The sequence below is a fragment of the Prionailurus bengalensis genome, chromosome A1 (genome assembly GCF_016509475.1).
Source record: "Prionailurus bengalensis isolate Pbe53 chromosome A1, Fcat_Pben_1.1_paternal_pri, whole genome shotgun sequence".
Lineage (NCBI taxonomy): Eukaryota > Metazoa > Chordata > Mammalia > Carnivora > Felidae > Prionailurus > Prionailurus bengalensis.
This window is the reverse complement of record NC_057343.1, coordinates 169,244,347-169,268,635: the sequence shown is the minus strand read 5'-3', so window position 1 is coordinate 169,268,635 and position 24,289 is coordinate 169,244,347. Positions and strand designations below refer to the sequence as shown.

The following is a 24,289-nucleotide window of genomic DNA, read 5'->3' as shown; positions in this document are numbered from 1 at the left end:
TTTTTTACATGCAGCAAGCCTAAAATACATTAGCCCATTTTCCCTTTTGTGAGAATGAATGAAACTTATTCAGAGGAAATGAATGATTTAAGAAGCATTAATCAACTTGGGATGACCACTGGGTGTTGTATGCAAGCCAATTTGACAATAAATTATATTAAAATAAATAAATAAATAAAGTGACTGATTAAAAAAAAAAGAAACATTATTCAGTAGTAGTTTGACTTAGTTCTGGAGTTAAGTTTATAAATAGGTAAATTTAAGAGGTTTAACCTATCTGCAATATTTTTCTTTTTCATATATACGACACACATGTATACATATATTTTGAGGTGAAAACAAAATGTTTTCTTCAAAAGTAATCCTACTTATGCTGAAACAGAAACCATTGTTGCTCATTGATGATTCAAATACCCTTTATTCTCAAGGTGCCTACAAAGAGCTATGTTGGAGGCTTTGACAAGTAGATGCTGTAAGAGGATAAGGTGAATGTTTTACAACTTTACAATGTTTTTCCCCTTTCCTGCTGCCTCATAAAATATTCATCTAATTAATTAATTATTTTTTTAAGGTGTTATTTTTAAGCAATCTATACAACCTACATGGGGCTTGAACTCATGACCCTGAGATCATGAGTTGCGTGCCCCCCCGACTGAGGCAGCCAGGTGCCCCCAGATGCCACAATTAAGATAAAGATCCTTTTAGCCCCCTTTCTTCTCTGGTTTTGTCAAAATTCCATGTGTAACATAAGTTCCTTACTGTTTAAATAGAAAGAAATTTTTACGAGTATAAAAATTGTGAAGGAGAATCAACAGTGGAGAATCTAGATTTGTTTATTTCACTACTGATGAGTATTTAAGGCATTAGTGAAGGACTGAATCTCTTACAAACATGGTTTGAATCTCAAGGATGTGTGAAGTTAACCAAGGCCATTTTCTCATCAAAATCCGGATGCTTGTATAATTCTTACCCTTTTGAATGTCAGGGTACTATTACCAGGAACAAAAGCAGCATACTATGAATAAGCTTCTCTTGACTCGTACCTTCACCCCTACTCCTTATTGAAACCATCCCCTTTAAACATGAAGGAGCTGTATCAAGGAGTGATTTATGGGGGTCTTAGCTCTTCTCAGAACCACCACCAGTTTTCTCCCTCTAAGAGCTATGCTGAATGAACAGATAAAAGCTTTGGGGCAGTTATGTGAACACACGGGTAAGATGATTTCTGTGGATGCTCCTTCTCCCATCTGATTGACGCCACCTCCACCCCCTGGTCCTTTCTCTAATGAAACTCTGAAGCTGCCATGAAAGACAATAGACTATATTAGATAGATGGTTGCTAACCTTTTTAACTCTCTGATCGCAAAGCATTTTCTTAGACGATAAGAAATAGCAGTAATATTTTCTACCTAAACATGGAATGACAAAAAAAATCATTTAGATGTTGTTGTGATTATTAAAATGCAAACTCATTAAACACTTCACTAAGTTCCTAGCAGCTTTATTTGTCAATAAGGAAGAGAAAGAAAAGGACATGCAATGCAGGTTTAACATGCAGCAGAATGGAGGGTAAGGAATCATGATCTGAGGATTTCTACAGAAGAAACTGCCAACCTGTGGGAGACTTTGGGAGCTAGGAGGCTGTTGGAATTAGGATTGGAAATCAGTGGATACATCCATATTTCACATGTCTTACACATATGTATGATTTTCAAATCGACTCCTTCATGGAGAGCTTGCAGTATTTACTGTTGTCACAATGTTAGTCCCCTGTGGTGCCTCTGCACATACCGTGTGCTTTTCTTTTTCTTTTTCTTTTTTTGTGCTTTTCTTTTTTTCACTATCCTGTGCCAGACACTCCTTGGAAAGAGAACTCTGTTATTATCCCAGAAAGAGTGGCTACAGTTTGGTTACATGGTTTGAGGAAAAAAGCAGTTACATTTTTTATTTGTCATTTTCTGAAATTACATCTATCTGTTATTTTAAAACTTACGGGTAGATATACAAGTATGCCCCAGTTTAAGAAAAACTTGATATATTCAATTATAAACTGAAAAATGAGACAAAGTTAAGATGGGATTATTTTCATTATAGAATGATTTCTGAAAACAAAAAAGAAGAGTCACTCTTTGGATCCCCTGGTACATTTTCTATGTTTCTTACCACATATATATTAATATATTTGCTTTCAACTCAAATTTTGAGGGCTTTTTTTCCTTACATATAATTTCCCTCAGTGGGTTATTATAGTCATATATAGCAAGTACTAAAGTTGTTTGCTATTGGACTGATCAAAAATTTGTTCTTTATTATTTTGTGCCATTTTTGAAGAAATTAAAGCTAGGTCTTTGGGCTTTTCTAAGTAATGATTATATATCTTCAAAACAGCTAATAAGGACAGCCAGTGTTCAGCCTCACTTTACTTGTAGTGCTTAAATTTGTAGTATTGGAACAGTAGAAGTGATTTTAAAATACAAATTCTTCAAAGTATATTAGTAGGTATTAGTAGGGCAGTAGTAGTAGGGTATTACTGAGCACCTACTATGTTTTGGACTTCTGTTAAGCCTTTTACAGATGCCACCTCATTTGACTCTCATTTTAGCTGGGAAGGAAAAGAGAGCATTTTAAATACATTCAAGATTTTCAACTGGTAAGAATAGATCTAGAATCCAAGCTGAGGTGTTTGACTACAAAGCCAAAATGTTTTTTAACTCCTTTCTTCTATCTTATCTTTCCCTTCTTTTGATTTGCTACATACAGGCCACCCTTCTTTCCTTCCTTTCCTCTCACCCCTCCATTTTTTTCTTCTTCTCTTCCAACAAATCTCTGTATACTGTCTGGATCCCTGACACTGTGGTTGGCATGAGGAATTCAATGTGGCTTGTCCTTGGGGGGTTTAAAGTTCAGTCTCCAGAATGGGCTGCTCATTTGTACTCTGAATGAGTGAATGAAAAAATGAATGAATGGAGAAAACAAAATAGAAACTTTAGATTTCTTTCGTAACTCCGAATAGCTTATTATTGCTATTAGTAAATAAGACTAAATTGTCAGATAGAATTCAAATGCATAACCTATTAGGAAATATTTAAATTCAGTGTACTAAAATCTCAATGGTGGCCACTTCCTTCAGGCATAGTATCATTTGGTGACCCCTCAAAGAAAAAGCTAAACTTAATATAAAAATTTTTCGATGTATGGGCAATCTGAAAGAGGATAGTTCAGAGAGGAAATAGTTTATGAGAGAAGGTTAAAATTTACCTTAAAAATTTCAGACTTTTTGGGGTGCCTGGGTGTGTCAATCAGTTAAGCATCCAACCATTGATTTCTGCTCAGATTATGATCTCGCAGTTGGTGAGTTCCAACCCCACATCGGGCTTTGTGCTGACAGTGTGGAACCTGCTTGAGATTCTTTCTTTCCCTGTCTCTCTCTCTCTCGTGCTCTCTCTTTCTTCCTCTCTCTCTCTCAAAAATAGATAAACGTTAAATTTTTTTTCAGAATTTTTAATGTTTTCTTCTTTCATCCCTTTATTGGTAGTAGTTTTTAAATTGTAATCATAGTGCTTATGCAGTTTCACTGTTTGCCTCCATGTTTCTGCAGGATCTTCAGAGTGATCATATTAATGACTAGATTGCTACCAGTTGTGCCTCTGAGTAGATATTTACTGCATTTTATGTAACCATTTCCATTTTCCTCTTTGAAGGAATAATTTATTTTATTATTTTTTTCTTTTTTTCTTTTGAATATATTTATTTTATTTTTTGTATTTTAACTTGCTTTATTTATTTATTTTTTAAAATTTACATCCAAATTAGTTAGCATATAGTGCAACAATGATTTCAGGAGTAGATTCCTTGGTGGCCCTTACCCATTTAGCCCATCCCCCCTCCCACAACCCCTCCAGTAACCCTCAGTTTGTTCTCCATATCTATGAGTCTCTTCTGTTTTGTCCCCCTCCCTGTTTTTATATTCTTTTTGTTTCCCTTCCCTTATGTTCATCTGTTTTGTCTCTTAAAGTCCTCATATGAGTGAAGTCATATGATTTTTGTCTTTCTCTGACTGACTAATTTCACTTAGCATAATACCCTCCAGTTCCATCCATGTAGTTGCAAGTGTCACAATTTCATTCTTTTTTATTGCCAAGTAATACTCCATTGTATATATATACCACATCTTCTTTATCCATTCATCCATCGATAGACATTTGGGCTTTTTCCCTACTTTGGCTGTTGTTGATAGTACTGTTATAAACATGGGGGTGCATGTGTCCCTTCGAAACAGCACACCTGTATCCCTTGGATAAATGCCTAGTAGTGCAATTGCTGGGTTGTAGGGTAGTTCTATTTTTAGTTTTTTGAGGAACCTCCAAACTGTTTTCCAGAGTGGCTACACCAGCTTGTATTCCTAGGAATAATTTATTAAATTTATTTCTAGTTTTTCCCACTGTTTATAATACTGCAGACAACCCCTTTATGCATATAACATTCCTTTCTCTTGGTTCCAGGTTTATGTGGTGGGTTTGAGGTAAACTAATGCAGGATATCCAAATGGAGATGTTCTATTCACATTTGGGATTACAGAGTGTTGGTGAGATCTGGCTAAGTAAGCTTAAATGGTTTGTGGTGATGTTTACGCAGACTGTCCTGAGAATCAGAATACTTCTTGTTCTGTAAGACGATTGTTATTAGTTAAATGACATGTTTATTAAGAAGAGGTAATAATGAAGGTAAAGGTGTGTTGCAGATCATGGTTTACTTGAATGAAAGTCTACTGAAATGTAAACTTTTAAATTTGCCAATCAAATCAATTAGAAAATCCTTCTAGTAATCTTAAAGAAAAAAATATTATTTATACAAGTTTTGAATATTTGTTATAAACATAACATGTTATAAAAAGCAAAAAAATGTTATTCATTTATACAAAACACATCCAAATAGGGGGGTCTGACTGGCTCGGACCATAGAGCATATGACTCTTGATCTCTGGATTGTGAGTCCAAGCCCCATGTTGGGTGTAGAGTTTACATAAAAAAACAACACACACCCAAGTAATATTCCTAGGTAAAGTATTCACTTTGGCCAATATCTGTTAATAGGCATAAATATTAGTGTATTAACTAATTAGGGTTTTCCATTATTTTGTATTTAGCATTAATAACAGCTCAGAGATTTTAGTCTAATATGGTCATTGTTATCTGTATATAAGAGATAACTTGAGTTTTCAGAGCTACATGTGAATTGTTCACATTTTTGCATTTCTTAAAGGGGACTACCTTCAGTCAAAGTTAATATAAAATAATTCTTTGGAGAAAACACATGATTATACTTCTAATAGAATACTAGTTTGAGTATGATTGTACATGTAAATTTGTGTGCCAATTTCTCTAAATAACTAAAAGGATTTTATGAAAAAAATCACTAAAATTCAGCCTTGACATTTATTGAGATAATTTTAGAAATTACAAGAGAAAACTAGAGGTTATAATGGAACCATAATTACAATAGCTATATGGTAATTAGCATTCATAATTATAATAAATACTATAATAATTATTTCTGTCTTACTAACCAGTCCATGTTCTAAATTCCCTCTGTAGTAAGAATTTATATTTTGATGAAAATATGGTCTCTTGCTGCTCTGAGAATGTAAGAGAATTCACAGTGGTGATTAGCTTGTGAGGAGTATATTCTCTCTCCCACTTTTTTTCCTAATGGAATGTTTTATTAGGATTTTCCTTCAAAGGTGTGGATTCTCATTATTAAAACCAATAGTGCCCATGTAAGTGGTCTTTCTATGGAAGCATCTGCCTCACTACAATTTTAAATCATTTATAGTCATCCTATTAATGAGGACTCTGGGGGTCTCTTCATTTGTGATTTTGGTACCTGAATTCTTGGGCTGCTTGCAAATCTTCCACAAATCACACTTAGAGCAAAATATTATTACCAAACAGTCATGGATTTATTTATAATAGAATTCAGAACTTCCAATGGTGAATAGTCAAGGAAACACATTTATTATTTAAGATTCATTAGATGCTTAAGGAACCTTTTAATGTAACCAGGAAGTAATAATTTACTGGTGTCAGAAATAACTTGAACCAAGAAGTTTGTGTCAGAATAGACATAAAACAGGAGTAGATCTAAACCTGCAAAATTGTTCCTATTCCTGCTTGAAATACGTTATTTATTTCAGTAGCAGAGTCAAGAATTGCATAGAGATTTATGTGGATAGTATGTCTCTTGAGTTTTGCTGTTTTTCTAAAATTTGAAGGTTTAGAAAGATTGCAAAATCTGGAATAATAAAAAATATTGCTTAGTCTATTTTCATTCTCAGAAACAAAATCTAAGTAAGAAATAAATGAAAAATGAGAACTGGAACTTAAAAGTCAGTCTTTTAGGTGAGGTCATAACAATATTGAGCTATTAATGAATTTGTAAGAACCATCCTAATCTCAGCACACCTGGCGAGTGTGGTTGTGGCCATCTTTGAGTGCATAAATTTCATTATGAAGTTAGAACACAACCGACAGTGAATGTAAAGTTTGAAAAAAAACAAGGTGGGATATTAAAACGGATTTTTTTTAACCCTTTAAACCCTAGAAGTTGATAAATATGCCTTTAAAAAGGCGGCAATAGAAAAGAATTGGTTTGGGAAATTTGCAGCATATAGAAAAAGAGACTTTATAAATTCAACCAGCTGGAGTAAAATCTTGAACAGATGGCCTTTTTTTCTTTTATCCATATAGATTGAATCCGTGTATAATATCAGCCCTTGGTATCCTATCCATAGGATTGACACATAATCATTTCAGTGTAGTTTTAAGGACCTCTCCCCAAATTATATTACTACTTGCAGATATTTATGAATATTTTTACTTTTTTGTTTTTTCTTTTTTTCTTTCCCATGCCCACCCACTAGGTGAGATATGTGATTTTTTGCCAGTTTTAAGGTTTGCAACTCTTAGGTTAGAATGGCAAGTTCACATGTGTATATGAGAGAAAGAGAAATTTTCCTTTTCTCATTTATTTTCTATTCCAAGTCTCACTTTTGATGTCATGAAACCTTTTTAGTGTTTGTTTTCTCACCTATAATAAAAATTACATTTCAAAAATCAGTTATATTTATTATTATGTAAATGGTTATATAAAAATGTATGACACGGTCTGGGTGGGAACATGAAAAATACAAATAATTTACATATAATTATCCTTCCTTTAAAACAAGTTTTCTTCTGTTAAAATATTATTTTAATAAACAAAAATCATGAAATATAGAATTGTTTATATAGACTTACCAGAACTTGTATAAATTCTTACATTTATACGGGTCATTTTTATTAGATTGTTAAGTATGTGTGATTAAAAGACATAGTTTATTTAGATAACAGACTATGAAGCAGCCTGTTAAAAAAAAACCTCTCTGAAAAAAAAGGTAATTTAACATTATTTTAAATTTAAAGGATCTGAGTATACCAGCCAGTAATTATTTTCATTTATTTTAAAAAATTCTTTGTCTAGTCAGGCTTTAGAATAGATGTAGCCATCTACCATGGTAATGAATTACTGCTTTAAGGAATACTATTTGATATATTCTCAGGAGTTACGTAACTACCATGACATATTTTTACTCAGTAATTTTCATCTCAGTAGAGACATATTTAAATAAGTAATGTTATTCAAAACTGTTCGTGAAGTCTTTTGACTCCTTTTCACTGTTTAGAAAATATTAAGGTTAAAACTGCAAAGTGATTGAAGCTAAATGGGAGCCTACTTTGATTATAAAGGAAAATGATATTCAATTAGACAATTTCATACCTGTGAGACTTTTCAACAGATAGTGGTAGGTTGTCTATTTTAAGAGCATAAATCAGACTGCAAATGGATTCCTTGGAAATATGTATGCAACCCTGCTCGAAGATGCATCCCCTTAATTTACAATACTGTCATCCTGTGACTGACAACTAGTGAATACATTGCATTGATTTCATAATACCTGACACCCTATACAACTGCAGAACAAATTGGTAAAATCCGACTTTGTGAAAAGATGGTGCTAAAAGAGCCTTTCTTTTGGTTTTCTCTTTCTTAACTCATGTGCTCCGTCAGGAGGTAATATAGGTAGATTGATTGCTTACAGTTGAAAGAAAATACTTAAATTCAGATTTTCTGCTAACAATAATCAAGACTTGAGAGCATTTTTAAGTCAATCTATTTGATGCAATTCTCTGGGAATGCAATTTTCAGTAGCAATTGGTATCACATCTACTTAAAAATCACATCAACCAGAAAATTCCATTTAAATAGCTAGATGGGGAAATGAATTTCTACATACTGTGAACATAAATGTAATAATTGAACTTGGTTTAGCTTGTTTTTATATTGCAGATATTTAAATATCCAGATGTTCCTGCTGAAATTATATATCATATTGAAAAGTTTATTTTCCTTACAGTTGGCATTATCTGCAGAAATTATACATTGGTAGCTGTACTCCCCGGCGTATCCCAGTTGCATTCTTTAGCTAGTGTTGTGCGATCTATATCTCATTAAAATTTTAAAGTGCTTGAAAAAAATTGTGCTATGGATCTTCACATAATTTTTAACTGTGCTTTGTAGACTCTTGTTGGTTTTGGTATTTTAATCAGCTATCATGACAGGCCATCAGAAGTGCTGAATTAAAGGAAGTTTTCTTGGCTGTTGTTTTTATCAGTTTCCGTGTGCCACAGGGCAAGGCATAATAAGGTGATAAGTTATTGTCGGTATCTTAACCCTTTCACTTGTCATCTGTTTCATAGCCTTCTTTCTTATTGTAATAGCATTTTTAATATTGAAGCTGGGCCAGGCTCAATGACTAAGGTATCCCCAGTAGCACTACTGACTGTTAATGTTAGAGGAAACAATACCAGAAATGAAGAGCATAAAACATTGACCTTCATCACAGGAGAAATCCAGGGAAAGCAGAGTTATGACGGCAATGATTGAATTTTCTGGTTAATGGAAGGTTATGGAGGAATTCTTAATAATTGATAAGTAGAAAAAGCAGAAAAACAAATTGTTTCATAAAAACTCACAACTCTAATTAAAAAACCTTATGTGGGATTGTTATCGAAACATTTTTCAGTGTTTCAGTGAATTTTCCACATAGCGTATTTAAAAATCAACTTTTAATTGATGCTTGTTTTTTAGTAGTTTGATTTAATTAAAAGAAATTGGTATTAGGGAAGAAGTTTTTTTTTTTTTTTTTTAATGCTGAAAACTGTGATCTCTAGTTCATAGTTCTAGTTCTAGTACATAGAGTTGTTTGAAGCAGAATTTTAAAAATATATTGAAGGGTTTTTTTTGTTGTTGTTGGAAAAATGGCCTGCTACAGAATTTCCTCCTTCCTAGTTTCTTATGTTTTTAAGCACCTCTTCTCATCATCTAACACTAAAGCACCTCCCTTTCTCCAGGGGAACGAATGTGTGTCAATAACCTTTGAAACTCAAAGTCCTATTAGTTATGCTGACTCTGCAGCTCACTTATATGAGTGGAGGAGCAGTGATGGCAGTTTTGAAAAGGGAATCAAGATGCATGACCCCCTGGAGCTGCACAGCTTTTCGACACTGTTTTCCTTCCTATCGTGTTTTGGACAGGACAATGACAGCAGTTTGGTATTCATCATCATTGTAGTTGAGTATCAGAATTTGACACTGTGGTCTCACCATTGCCTCACTTGTTCTATCATGAGGATGATAGGCAATTTGAAAGCTCCTTTTACAAAGACATACATATCTGAATCTTCCAAATCTGTAATTATATTTAGACAAAAATGACTTTTTAAATTTCCAATTGATATCTTTCTTCTTATTCCTATTGGCACAAGCCAAACCACCACCACCACAAAGCACAATATAGAGAAGCAAAGACAATATTGAAATTGTATTGATTTGAGGATTTTAGATACCTAAAGGCTTCTGGTGGCTTTAAATAGAATCTGTCTGATGATGTTTGTAATACTGTCTTCACTGACCACAGAGATGTTTTCTTCTCTTCTTTGACCCTCAATGACTCTTTTCCCCACAAATGTGTCTTTCAGTGAACTAAGGAATAAACCAAACCTGGTGATCTAAAATGTGCCTTGTAAAGTCAGCAAGTATTTTCATCTGCCCCTTCTTTGAGAAAATAGGCCTTTAGCTGACCCATACTGCATGTTGGCTCTAAGAATCAATGATACACACACACACACACACACACACACACACACACACACGTGCACGCATGTGTGTGTGTGTGTGTGTGTGTGTGTGTAAAACAAATTATAACTATGATAAAAATACAAACTGGCAGTTTCTCATAGGGTCTTAACTGTCTAGAATGTTAATAAACTCATTTTTAATCTGAAGTAAAAATAGTCTGATTTGAATTATGAAAATTTCAGGTTTAGTACTTTAGCAGATAAATTAAAAAAATACTTCATGGTTTAACAAAAGAAATTGAATCTTAAATGAAAAGAAAGAGAAGTGAGTAAACCTTAGCTAATTTTACCTACAAAACCTCCAAAATAGTTTTTAAGAAAATGTGCCCTTGGGCTGATATCTCAAATGCCAGGTTCTAGGCGAGGGCCCATTTTTTTTTTTCTTACCTGATTTTTAAACTGATCAAATTAGAGGCTAAATTATGCTCTCTATTTTAGTTAAGCCATGTGCTATTAGCAGAGAACCTAGGACTATCTCTGGTCGACAGCTGACCAGAAACTACTTGCCTCTGCATCTCTCATAACTGCACATGATTGCTCTAGAGAAAACTCTCAAAAGCTCCATTCCATCAGAGCAATCTAAAATTAAGGAGTTGAGAAATAGAATTTTTACACTTGTGGGCTTTCAGAATTTTTGTTGACTCTTTGGGCCCTTTGGACTATGAGAATATACAGGTGTTGTGTTTCACTTGGTTACATTTCTCAGGAAAATAGAAGAACATGTATAGCTAAGGAAAGGGTTTCTGGTTGCTTCTGGGGTTTGGATATTATTTGAATGACAATAGCAGAAATTCATCTAACTTAAAAAGAATCCCCTCGCTCCCCTACACAAACTGTAAAATAGTTCTAGTAACACCATAAAAATTATATGCAAATGTCTGCCAAAATATCCATTAACATAGCCTACCAAAGCTATCACTGTTGATAAACTACCTGCCATTTTTTTAAATTTTTTTTCAATGTTTATTTATTTTTGGGACAGAGAGAGACAGAGCATGAACAGGGGAGGGGCAGAGAGAGAGGGAGACACAGAATCGGAAACAGGCTCCAGGCTCTGAGCCATCAGCCCAGAGCCCGACGCGGGGCTCGAACTCCCGGACCGCGAGATCGTGACCTGGCTGAAGTCGGACGCTCAACCGACTGCGCCACCCAGGCGCCCCACTACCTGCCATTTTTAAAAGGTTTCATAGAATTCCATTAGCTAACCGCCCCCCCCCCCAAAGATTCCTGTAGTTACTCATAGATATAAATTTTGAATATCTCATTCAGGAAGTTCTTACTTCTGTCTAACTTATATTCTAATTGATGTTAGGTCTTACTCATTTTGTTCAGTTTTGACTCTGATCTAATTTTATTGATTTTTCTGGAACTTTCATGAAACTTTCAAATTTGTCTAGTTTATTTTTATTTACATTTATCTTGTTGTCTCTGTGAATAGTATGTGCAGAAACGCAGGAAAGTCTCCGGTGATTACGGAGACTTCTTTATGTTGCATTAATTTCTTTTCTTGTATGTTCCATAGATATCTATATCTGTGATTTTAATTGCATTCCTTTTTAAAAGTAAAATGCAGGATTTTGTGGCTTCTAGTACCTTGATAACAAGGAAAAGTATTATTAACCAGGTATCCAACCCATAGCCCTTTTTGTTGGGTAATTAGATAATTTCAGGTATGGTTTAGTTGGACATGGAGTTTTCTACTTCGGATATTACCCTAGTCGTTTTACTTTCTCAAAAAGAGGATATTTGATTGCAGTTAAATTGTGAAGTTCTAAAGCTATGTTAGCTAAATTTTTTACTATGTCAGCAAGCAGAATATTGTTTGCACTTCTTTGCTTTTTAAATGCTGCTCAGGGAGCTGCGTAAGTTATAATTGATGCACAGAAGAGATTTCGAATTTTATATGCCTATAAATTGGCACTGCTACATAGACTAGAAAGATGAGATTGGAGAAGTTATTTTCCCGTGAGAATGATACAAATTACTGTCAAACTGTTTATGCTTGCTGTAAAAATATTTTCGATGTACAGGTATTTGCTTACTAGCTGGGTAGCACTCTTATTAAAGTAGAATAACATTTTAAGCCAAAGTGAAATGTTTTCAGTAGTATTGTATATTTTTGTAATAGGCCAATTTAGTCATTTCAGGGCTTAAATACCTATAATTATGTTTGTTCTTTAAAACGCTGATAAATTTGCTTAAATTTGAAGTTTAAAAAATTTAAGGTACCATAGAGTTTATCTGGTCCATCCTTTTTATCTTCCGTAGGAAGAAACTGAGGCCTAAGGAGTTAAGGAATATATGCCAAGGTCAGAGACCTAGAAATTTGCATGAATGAAACTAAAATTAAGTTTTCTTTCATTACTTACTTTGGTTCTTTTCTGACCTACTTCCTACCTTAGGAAATTGCTATGCTTAGTATATGTTTATTCCAGGAATATGAATGCCTCTTCTTCTTATCAGCTTAATTTAACCTCCAGATGACCTGAAATTTGCAGTGGTTTAGATGAATTTGTAGAACTTACTTGAAGTTGGGTAAAACTTTAAAACCATAGAACAAAGTAAGCACAGGCAAATCCACTGTTTATCTCACCTTGTCAAGGCAGTTTAGTAATGTCAACAATGGGAGTGTGATTTTTTTTTTACCCCAAATAAATTGGCAGTCACTGACTCAAACTTAGTACATCCTTTAATATAATCTCAAAAAGAATACTAGCAGGTAGGTGCTGTGTCATTGGGACTCAGGCGAGAAACTTACAGCCTGAGGTTACATAGGAAATTGCAATTCTTCATTTTGTGAGTGGCTTCTCCTAATAATAATGTGATGTGTTTTGTATATGAAGATATTGATTTTGACTGACCATTTCAGAGTGTAGTTTCTTGGTTTTGCTTCCCCTTTACCCATGAGCAGAATCTAGGAAATCTCATGCTTTGCAGTATTTTTTTTCTCTATTGGTATATAGAAGAGACACGGGAATAGGGAGCAACAGCTAATGAAAGGCGACAACGAGGCGACAGTTTGAGGTGTGTTGAAATAGGATGAAAACTAGGCTTTGCTTTCACTCAGACAGCTATTTTTTTTTTCTTTCATTCTGGAAAGTAAGCTCTAAGGGAAAGACTTCATGATACGTCTCTACTAAGAATTCAATAATACAAAAACACCAGGATGTAATTTGTTTACCTTAAAGTTATCAAATGGAAATGTACACATAGTAGCAGAATGTATCTATGCCCACAGTGATATTGAAGATTTATCTTTAGGAATTGGCGTGCATACTTAATTGCTAATCTTTAGGTAGCATCCTTCGATTACTTTAAGAGTTGCTTGAAGTTGCTTGATGTTACTTTTCAGAGCTTTGCCTGTGGAGAGGAGAATAAAGAGGTGAGGCTGAGGGAAATTAACAGGCTAATGCACTTCTCCTTAGAGAAAGCTATATTAAAAATAGAGACACTTGAGTAATTCCTACAGAATCTTGACTTTCCTGTGGAAGATTTTGCCAAAACTGTGTGGTGGCGATTAAAAAAAAGAAAAAGGCAAAAAGCTCAACCAAGTACATACGTGTACAAAGCAGCATCACCACAAAAACACCCTTTTCCTAAAAGATCCAGCATGGTAAAGTAGGAAATCTATGCAGCTAAGAAATAAGGAGTAAAAGTCAGGCTGGAGATGAGAAATAATAATGTTTGCATCCCTCAGCCCAGGTTAAGGTCGTGTGTTGGCCATATCAAAAGCAGATGCTCTCGTGAACTAAATGTTGGACTATTGAATGTGTGAGCCCCACCAATAATCAGGGGGTAACCATGGGAGCATGCTGTCTTCTTGCACGTACTTTTCCGAAATGCCGTAGGAATGAGAACACACCACGGGAAGAAGCCGAGCAATGCTGTCTGAGCAGCTCCTCGTGGACATTTTCTGTAAAGCCTTTTGCTGACAAATAATGCAGCAGACACTATTGAGAGTCATTTGCGTTTGCCTCACTGACTTTGAGTATATGTTACTCAAAGGCCTTGTTTCTGTAGGAATACAAAATTGGCATATAGTTCTAAAGTCCTATAATGTTGATTTTTTAGTATTAGATATTTGTCCTTAGAGGTTATTTGTTTCTTGCCTCCTGTATGTGTGTACCTCCTGTTTGTGGTAATAAAGGTTAGGTCCACATTTTAAGGGCAATTCATTAGTGGAATTATTAGAAGATATTACAAATATTTAACTTTACATATTCTAACAATGTACTTAATTTATGATACCTTCCCCCAAAATTAAAATCATTGCTTTGTGAAATACAGCATAGTGATTTATATTATGAACTCAGGAGCCAGACTGTCTGAACTTAAATACTGGCTCTGTTATTTATTAGCTTTGTGACTTATTAACAAATTACTTAACCTCTGTGTGCTTCAGTTTCCTCATGTTTAAAATGGAGGAAATGATGGTATATACTTCATAGGATTTTTATGAGGACCAAATATATATATTTATGCATGTACATGTGTATGAATATGCATATGCATATATATATGTATTATATATAACTTGGTATTTTATTTTATGTTATACAAATTATATAAAAAATTATATATAGCATAGATACTACTTATCCGGTACATAATAAGTTCTTCAAAAGAGTTTGCTGTTGCTGTTGTTGGTATTTTCATTCTGAAAGCCCAATATAGTGTCAACATTTGGCTTGTAATTTAGAAAATAGTATTTTAATACTTTCACAGATGTTTTTACTATTTATTAATTTGATTCCACTCTCTTCCAGTGCATGGAATTAGAGTAATACTTATCCAAAATAATTTAAAATGTTTAGGCTGAATTATCATAATACCAAGTGTAGTAGTAATAAAGTGTTACTTTTCAGGGACTTTAAAAATAACATGAAGAAAACATTTAAATTGTAACCACATTTTTGTATGCATTAGATTTATGTAGCCTTTTCCTTTTGTATAATGAACAGTTATACATTAAAATATGCATAGCCTCATTCATATGAGTTAGAAATATTTCTTTTCTTCTTTTCTGTTTTTGTCAAGCCTTTGTTTATGTGGGGAGTATACATGTGTGTCTATTATCACTTTATATATTCCGTTGCCGAAAAACATTAAAATTTTATTAATGTTGTAGCCTATTTATTTGGAAAGTATGTAAAGTGACAGACTAAATCTGAAACCCCTTTATCCTTTTGAGCTTTTGACTAATACAAAGAACATAATAATCATGGTGGTAAGGATAGACCCATTCATTCAATCAATCAACAAGTTAAAATTTGAACTATTCTAGGCTGTAGGATACATCAGTGAAAGTTTTGGGTCAGAATTAAACTAACACATTTTTTTTTCATGGTCATAATTGTTGATAACATCCAAATACACATTCAGGTCACTGAGTTCTTCTTTACCTGTGTTAGGTAGTTCAAATGATTTTTTATTCTCTTCCATAAAATACCTTAGATATTGTATGCAGTATCTCTTACAAAGGGGAGATTAACCACAATGGGATTGTTCATAGAACTTCCATCTTGACATGAGCACTGTTTTCATCAAGTTTGAATAAGTGGTCCCTGCTACCTGATTTAAAATAGTTTTATTTAGCCCGTGGACCATCCTCTTTGTTCCAGTAGGCCCAGGAGCTGGGATTGGGGAATTTTCGGCCCCACAGGGAATTTGTGTTCCTGCTAGTAAAGATAAGTTACTGCTCTCAAGTCAATTTCTCTTTAGCACCTTGCTTTTGGAATGGGATGAAGGGTAGATGAATGTTAATTGTAAAGGCAACACGAATAGCACAAATGCAGCATATGCACTATAGCATTTCAATGGTGAATGCACCATATGGAGCAAGGCTAATGCCAGGGCCTGATCAGGCAGTGCCCTGGAGCCAGTGGATGGCTCATCAGATACCACTATTTCCACGGCCACCTTCTCTATTTTGTAAAGTTCTATACCATGGAAATCTACACAGGGTAATCTTTTTAAAATCTGGTTCTCTGGAATTATTTGAAAATGTAGAGAAATGATCAGGAATTGCTGTTCTTGTTATGATGTAAGGGGACAAATAAATATCAAAATGAGTTGACCATGCTGGCCTGTATTCTCATTACATAGAAACTTCTGCAAAATATCTAATGCATGTTAACAAGTTACTATACAGCCAACTCCTCATTAGAGTACTAGGTGTACTTATTTAATTTTCTGGCAAAAATATGAATGCTACAATTTTATTAATCCTTAAGGTCTACATTCCAGAACTTTCTTCATTGAGTTTTGGAGAGATGGAAAACACATTCTTTCCAAAGTTGAGGCTCCTGATTTTCACAGTGTTAACAATGGGCCCTATTATGCTGCTTCCAACTGAGCAAGGCTAGGAAGAACTTCACAGCTGGCTGGGCACCTGACATGCCCAAGGCAGGTACTCTGACCTGCTCATATAGCCCTGGTTCCTCCTGGGGAGAATAGCAGTTTCCATTCCCTGAAGTGCCTAATTTATTCCAGGCTATGAATAGAATGAGCTTGTTCACTTGGGACTAGTGGCATTCCCCTTGCACAACCTCAGGACATGATTATCCATGCCAAGGTCAGGTGGGAGCTTCCCATCTGACCCTGCGCAGTCCTCACCCTGAGCACTTAACAAGAGTGATAAGAGGCTATTGGAATGTCACATTCTTTCACATTTATTTGTATTTTTAATAAGGTATGGACATCTTTTGCTTTTATCTGAGCCTGACTTTATAGTAACTTGATTAACAAAAGGGATGTTAACCCAGTGAGTTGTTAGATGAATGATATTAATACATGAAAATCATAATCCTGGAATATTGCCTTTTAGAACACATGTGTTCTTTGAGTTTATAATGTATGCAGAGCACTATACTAGGTTCTATCTGCGACAACAAAAATATAACAGGAAACAATGTTTCTGTTCCTGAGGCAAGAAAAACCTAGAGATACGGAGAAATTGAGAAATGAATGGAAGAAAACAGATGAATGAATCAAATCGTACATACTGTGATCTAACCAAATACTTAAGTTATATTTAAACACAAAGGACACATCACAGAGAGAAGGTGACTAGGAAAGGTTTCTTGTAGATAGTAAATTGTACTAGAAGTCCTAGAATATTTCAGTAGGGTCCAAAAGAATGGAAGGCTAGCTGTCATGAGTAGTTTTTGGCCGGTAGGGTAAATTGTGTCTTCTTAGCTGGAGCTGCATCTCTCCTAAGAGTAACTTCTACTTAGTGGTTGTTCAGTAAATATTTGTTGAATTGAATCAGTTTTCTCCTTAAGGGAAGAGAGACTGAGGTCTCTGACATTGTCAGCAGAGTCAGCACAGGACCTCCAGATTCTCATATCCTTCAGGCATAAGGATTTCTGACCAAGAGAGACCCACATGAAAACTAAGGTATTTGAAACTTTAGTATATTTTGTGCTTTAGTTGTAGAAGACAGAAGGAGACATTTACGATTTATTATTGGCCAGGAAAAGAAAAGAAAAGAGAAGAGAGGGGAGGGGAAAGGACTGGAAGGGAAGGAAAGAAAATCAGTTGAGGTAATAGATGGAGGATGGGAGATAAGGATTTCTGCTCGAGTTTCGAAGAGGGTTATTAGAACAAGGCAAAGAAGGAAATGATCACATTGCAGACTTAGGATTTTAAAAACTTATTTTAGAGATACTGACTCAATGTAGGTAGTGTACTAGATAATTAAAAACATATTTTAAATACCTAGAAAATAATCCATGCCACCTCAGTCTTAGTGGGCAAGGCAGTGATGTAAAGCAAATAATTGCAGCAGTTTGAAATGAGTGCCTTTTACATATTTGAATAAAGTGCAGTGAATTAGCCCAGACTGGGAAGTATGCAAAGGGCAGGGGAGGCTCCCTGAGGAGGAGACATTTCACTTGAGTCTTAATGAATGAGGTAGGAGTTTTTTGGGAGAAGGAATAATAGTAAGGGCATTCCAAACAGAGAAAGTCTCATGTGAAAACATTTAGAGATTTGGCGGGACATGGCAGATACTAGGGAGTGTAACAAGTTGCAAGTGTCTAGAACACAGGGTTACGTGTGGCGGTCATAATGAGAGGAAAGTCTAAGTAGGTAAACAGGAGACAGAGCATGAGGGATAGTGGTATCATACTGAGAATTTAAAAAATTATTGTGTATAGATTATGGGGAGGCATTGAATGTACCAAAAAGCCAAAGAGTTATATAAAGTAGATTAGAGGGCAGTCAGAAGCAGGGAGACGTGATAGAAGACTATTGCCGAGGTCCAGGAGAAATTCTAGACATCCTGAACATCAGTAGTAAAAAGCAGAATGGAAAGGAAAGGATAAATTTGAGAGTCATTACGAGTGTTCCAAGTCTTAGTGATATGAAGGCTTGAGGGACTAGAGATGTCCCTTAGGAATACCTAAAAAGTTTCATCCCATTCCAAAGATGGAAGTCAAACTGAAGATAAAGATTTTGAAGCCACCAGGATGTAGATGATAGTGAAAATCATGCATATGGATGGGGCTTAAAGAAAAGAGAAGGCTCGTGTATAATACTCAGGAAAGCACAAACACTGGTTGTGGACCCTGACAATAAATATATGAACATTATCCCATTTCATTAAGGCAACCTACATGCCAACTGTTGTGTGATAGTACCAAATAATGGAAACCTTGATCTCCTATAACTGCTCTTTGATTCCTTATGGTTCCAGTATTCTGACAAAGAAGAATCCTTGAAGGAGTTTTTCACAACTATCTAGTATAGGGTTTCCCAAACTCTGTTCTGTGGAGCACCTTCTGCAATTCTGCAAGATGTTAAAATGCATTAAATGAACTTTCACGTTGAAAAAAGCAAAAGTGAAACATTACTTTATTCCAGGACTTCTTAAAACCTTTAAGAATGTACACTAGAAATTTCTAGGGGAAGGGAGACAGTTGATAGCTTCTTCCTGAGCTTCTCTTTCTTTTTTTAAAAAATGTTTATTTTTGAGAGAGAGATAGAGAGTGAGTGGGGGAGGGGGCACAGAGAGAGGGAGACACAGAATTTGAAGCAGGCTCTAGGCTCTGAGCTGTCAGCACAGAGACTAACACGGGGCTTGAACCCACGAACTGTGAGATCATGACCTGAGCTGTAGACACTTAACCAACTGAGCCACTCAGCTGCCCCCTGAGCTTTTCTCATTTTAAGCAACAGGCCTTTCTCTTCATGCATTAAGTATTGATATCTCAAGGTATTGAAAAAAATGCTTATCGCTTGATTGGGGAAATTAATGTCACCTTCATACAGTCATTTGGGCTTTTAATCTTTGAGAGTCTCTTATATTTGAAAGGAAAACTCATATTCCTTGCATTTTTAATTATTATTCATTTTTTTAAGTTTGAAATCTTAAACCTAAGTTTTATAAGCCTTTAAGCTCAATTTAAACACCTTGTCATTTTAGGGGTCCCTGGGTGGCTCAGTCAGTTAAGCGTCTGACTTTGGCTCAGGTCATGATCTCCGTGGTCCATGAGTTCAAGCCCCTGTGTCAGTCTCTGTGCTGATAGCTCAGAGGCTGGAGCCTGCTTCGGATTCTGTGTCTCCCTCTCTCTCTGCCCCTTCCCCCACTCACACTCTGTCTCTCTGTCTCTCAAAAATAAATAAACGTTAAATTTTTTTTTAATCTTGTCATTTTAAAATTTAGTAATTTTAGGGGTGCCTACCTGACTCACTTGGAAGAGCTTATGACTCTTGATCTTGGGGTCATGAGTTCAAACCCCACGTTGGGTATAGAGCTACTTAAATAAATAAGACTTACTAAAAAAAAATAAAACTTAGTAATTTTAGTTTAGATTTAAATACTCACTTTCATGTGTTCCTTGATTAATGATCAATTAATTAGCTTATAAGTTTGACAAATTCTAAACATTTTACACCATTTTTAAACTTGATTAATTAAATTCCTGTAAACATTTCAAACTTTAACCTCTAATATACTTAATTTTCTCAAGCATTTTAAACTTCTAGCAAGATAGCCTTAGAGATCTTCCAGAAATCTTCCTGAGCCCTTAAATACAATTTACAAATTGAAAGCTTAACATATATGTCAGTCAATTAGTTTTTCAAACACTGTGTATAAACCTAGTCAAACTATCCTTAAATATTTCTAATGAAAATCTCAAGTTTACCATTAGTCAACTTCTCTTAAGTATTTTAAATAAAAGTCGCAAGCCTAAAATGACAGCTTTCCTAGGATGTCAGAATCCCTTAAATGTTTCAGACACCCTAACTATCAAACAAAACATTCCTAACCCTAACAAAAGTATGATTTTTAAAATTGTTTTGATCTACCTCATGATTTTTGTATGTGTCCCTTCTCTTTTTGGGGTTGTAGAGTCTCATACATGATGAAATATGTGAAAGAGTAAGTGTCTCAGCCTTGCTGAAGCTAAGGATTCAGGGTTGTTGGCCTAACTGGAAATGAAAAACCTGGGTGTTCATTGCAGGATGGATCTCTCTAAGCTGCTTGAACAGAGTGATGAGATTTTTTTGTGCCCATAACTTCTTCTGTAAAATGGCATTATGCATCCTTCATCCCTTATTCTTTATTTTAACCTCTTCTACTGTTGTTAATTACCTAGTCAAATTGCTGATATTCTTTACCCCCTTGTGGCTTGCTGGTAATCTCTCATGATCTGGCTTATTTCTCACTTACTTCCTATTTTGCTTCCCCGTCTTTCTCATAGAGCTGCCTTCTGGAGTCATTTTATTGTTGTCCGGCTGCAGTCCTTCCCACCTTCCACACTGTGTGCTTCCTTGACTTTAGGACTTCTCTTTCTTCTTTCTGTTTTCTTTCTGGTTCACTACATTCCTTCAAAGGAGATTTTATTCACAGTCCTCTTTATTTCAAAATTTTTGTTCTTTTTTCAAGCCAGGACCATTTTAGTAAAATTTCTAAACAAACCGATGTTTGTTTGCTTGCTTGTTTGTTTGTTTGTTTATTTTTAAAATATAATTTATTGTCAAATTGGTTTCCATACAACACCCAGTGCTCATCCCAACAGGTGCCCTCCTCAATGCCCATCATCCACTTTCCCCTCTCTCCCACCCCCCCATCAACCCTCAGTTTGTTCTCAGTATTTAAGAGTCTCTTATGGTTTGCCTCCTTCCCTCTCTGTAACTTTTTCCCCCCTCTGTAACTTTTCCCCCCTCCCCCTCCCCCATGATCTTCTGTTAAGTTTCTCAGGGTCCACACATGAGTAAAAACATACGGTATCTGTGTTTCTCTGTCTGACTTATTTATTTCACTTAGCATAATACTCTCCAGTTCCATCCATGTTGCTACAAATGGCTAGATTTCATTTTTTCTCATTGCCAAGTAGTATTCCATTGTATATATAAACCACATCTTCTTTATCCATTTGTCAGTTGGTAGACATGTAGGCTCTTTCCATAATTTGGCTATTATTGAAAGTGCTGCTATAAACATTGGGGTACAAGTGCCCCTATGCATCAGCACTCCTGTATCCCTTGGGTAAATTCCTAGCAGTGCTATTGCTGGGTCATAGGGCGGATCTATTTTTAATTTTTTGAGGAACCTCCACACTGTTTTCCAGAGCGATTCCACCAGTTTGCATTCCCACCAACAGTGCAAGAGGGTTCCCTTTTCTTCACATCCTCGCCAGCATCTATAGTCTCCTGATTTGTTCATTTTAGCCACTCTGACCAGCATGAGGTGGTATCTCGGTGTGGTTTTGATTTGTATTTCCCTGATGAGGAGTGACATTGAGCATCTTTTCATGTGCCTGTTGGCCATCTGGATGTCTTCTTTAGAGAAATATTTTCTGCCCATTTCTTCACTGGATTATTTGTTTTTTGGGTGTGGAGTTTGGTGAGTTCTTTATAGATTTTGGATACTAACCCTTTATCCGATATGTCATTTGTCAGTTGCATTTTTATACACCAATAATGAAGCAACAGAAAGAGAATAAAAAAACTGATCCCATTCACAATTGCACCAAGAATCATAAAATACCTAGGAATAAATCTAACCAAAGATGTAAAAGATCTGTATGCTGAAAACTATAGAAAGCTTATGAAGGAAATTGAAGAAGATACAAAGAAATGGAAAAACATTCCATGCTCATGGATTGGAAGAATAAATATTGTAAAATGTCACTACCCAAAGCAATCTACACATTCAGTGCAATCCAAATCAAAATTGCACCAGCATTCTTCTCAAAGCTAGAACAAGCAATCCTAAAATATGTATGGAACCACAAAAGACCCAGAACAGCCAAAGTAATATTGAAGAAGAAAACCAAAGCAGGAGTCATCACAATCCCAGACTTTAGCCTCTACTACAAAGCTGTAATCATCAGTGTAGTGTGGTATTGGCACAAAAACAGATACATAGACCAATGGAATAGAATAGAGACTCTAGAATTGGACCCACAAATGGATGGCCAACTAATCTTTGACAAAGCAGAAAAGAATATCCAATGGAAAAAAGACAGTCTCTTTAACAAATGGTGCTTGGAGAACTGGACAGCAACATGGAGAAGGTTGAAACTAGACCACTTTCTTACACCATTCACAAAAATAAACTCTAAATGGATGAAGGATCTGAATGTGAGACAGGAAACCATCAAAACCCTAGAGGAGAAAGCAGGAAAAAACCTTCTGACCTCAGCCATGGCAATTTCTTACTCGACACATCTCTAAAGGCAAGGGAATTAAAAAGCAAAAATGAACTATTGACACCTTATCAAGATAAAAGCTTCTGCACTGCAAAGGAAACAATCAACAAAACTAAAAGGCAACCAATGGAATGGGAAAAGATATTTGTAAACCTATGTTTATATAGCTCAAAAACAAACAAAGAAACAAAAAACAGTCATGGAAAGTGGCCAAACTGTGTTATGTTATTTAATTTCGGTGTGATTCTGTTTATTTTAATCCCTTTGAGCCTTGGTCATGTCAGCTTGTTTTTTTTTTTTTAAATGTTTATTTTTGAGACAGAGACAAAGCATGAGCAGGGGAGGGGCAGAGAGAGAGTGAGGGAGACAGAATCTGAAGCAGACTCCAGGCTCTGAGCTGTTGGCACAGAGCCCAATGCAGGGCTCAAACTCATCAACTGCGAGATCATGACCTGAGCCGAAGTCAGACCCTCAACCCACTGAGCCACCCAGGTGCCCCTTATGTCAGCTTTTTAAACTTTTTAAACTTAGTCTTACCTGACTGAGGACAGGATCCAAATGAGGCAGTATTTTGGATTTTTTTTCTTTCATTTCCTTTTTTTAATTTTTTTTTTTGAGAGAGAGAGGGGGGCAGAGAGAGAAAGGGGGACAGACGATCCCAAGTGGGCTCTGTGCTGACAGCATTGAGCCCAATGTAAGGTCTCAAACCCACAAACTGCAAGACCACTATGTGGGTGGAAGTCGGATGCTTAACCCACTGAGCCAACTAGGCACCCCACCTTCTCTTTCATTTCTGATGGCTCCAATTCTTGTTCCTTTTCTTCTTGCTCAGTTGCTTACTACTAACGTGGTCTATATATGTGGTCATTTTCTAGAACTACTCAGAGAAATAACTTTTTCAATTTTGAAATAGTTGCAATAATTTAAAAATTGAGAGATTTAAATTCTTTTCTTTTTTCCTAAAAATTGGAAGACGTGGAAATACCATATCTGCATTCCCACTTCTCCCCAGGCAACTCGAGCTGAATATTCATTACCACCTCTGGATGGATGGGCCTGTGCTTTCCAGTTTGCCCTAGTCCCCACCACACTCTTCTTGTAATGAAGTGAGCCTATGAGCTATACCAAAAAACAAGTCTAAAAAGTGAGGCAGTGTAGAAGTTAAGGATTAATGTTTATGTATGTGATGGTATGTGCATTTTAAAGAAAAAAATTTAATTTACTGTGAAGACATTTTATATACCAGAATCAGCATGAATATATATTAAATTTTCACACGTAAAAAACTTAGTTTAAAAATCAATGAGGGGTGCCTGGGTGGCTCAGTCTGGTTAAGTATCCGACATTTGCTCAGGTCATGATCTCACAGTTTGTGGATTTGAGCCCTGTGTCA

General features: G+C 35.5%; 1 protein-coding gene and 1 long non-coding RNA gene across 2 annotated transcripts in view; one reads left to right on the top strand and one right to left on the bottom strand.

The window, feature by feature from the left end:
• FBXL17 (F-box and leucine rich repeat protein 17) overlaps positions 1-24,289 on the top strand; it is a 501,049-nt gene that overhangs the window by 229,791 nt on the left and 246,969 nt on the right.
• Positions 5,182-11,488, bottom strand: LOC122491848. Its single transcript, XR_006299464.1, has 2 exons — positions 11,400-11,488; positions 5,182-11,167 (listed from the first exon to the last, which is right to left on the bottom strand). It is a non-coding gene; the product is annotated as an uncharacterized LOC122491848 (long non-coding RNA).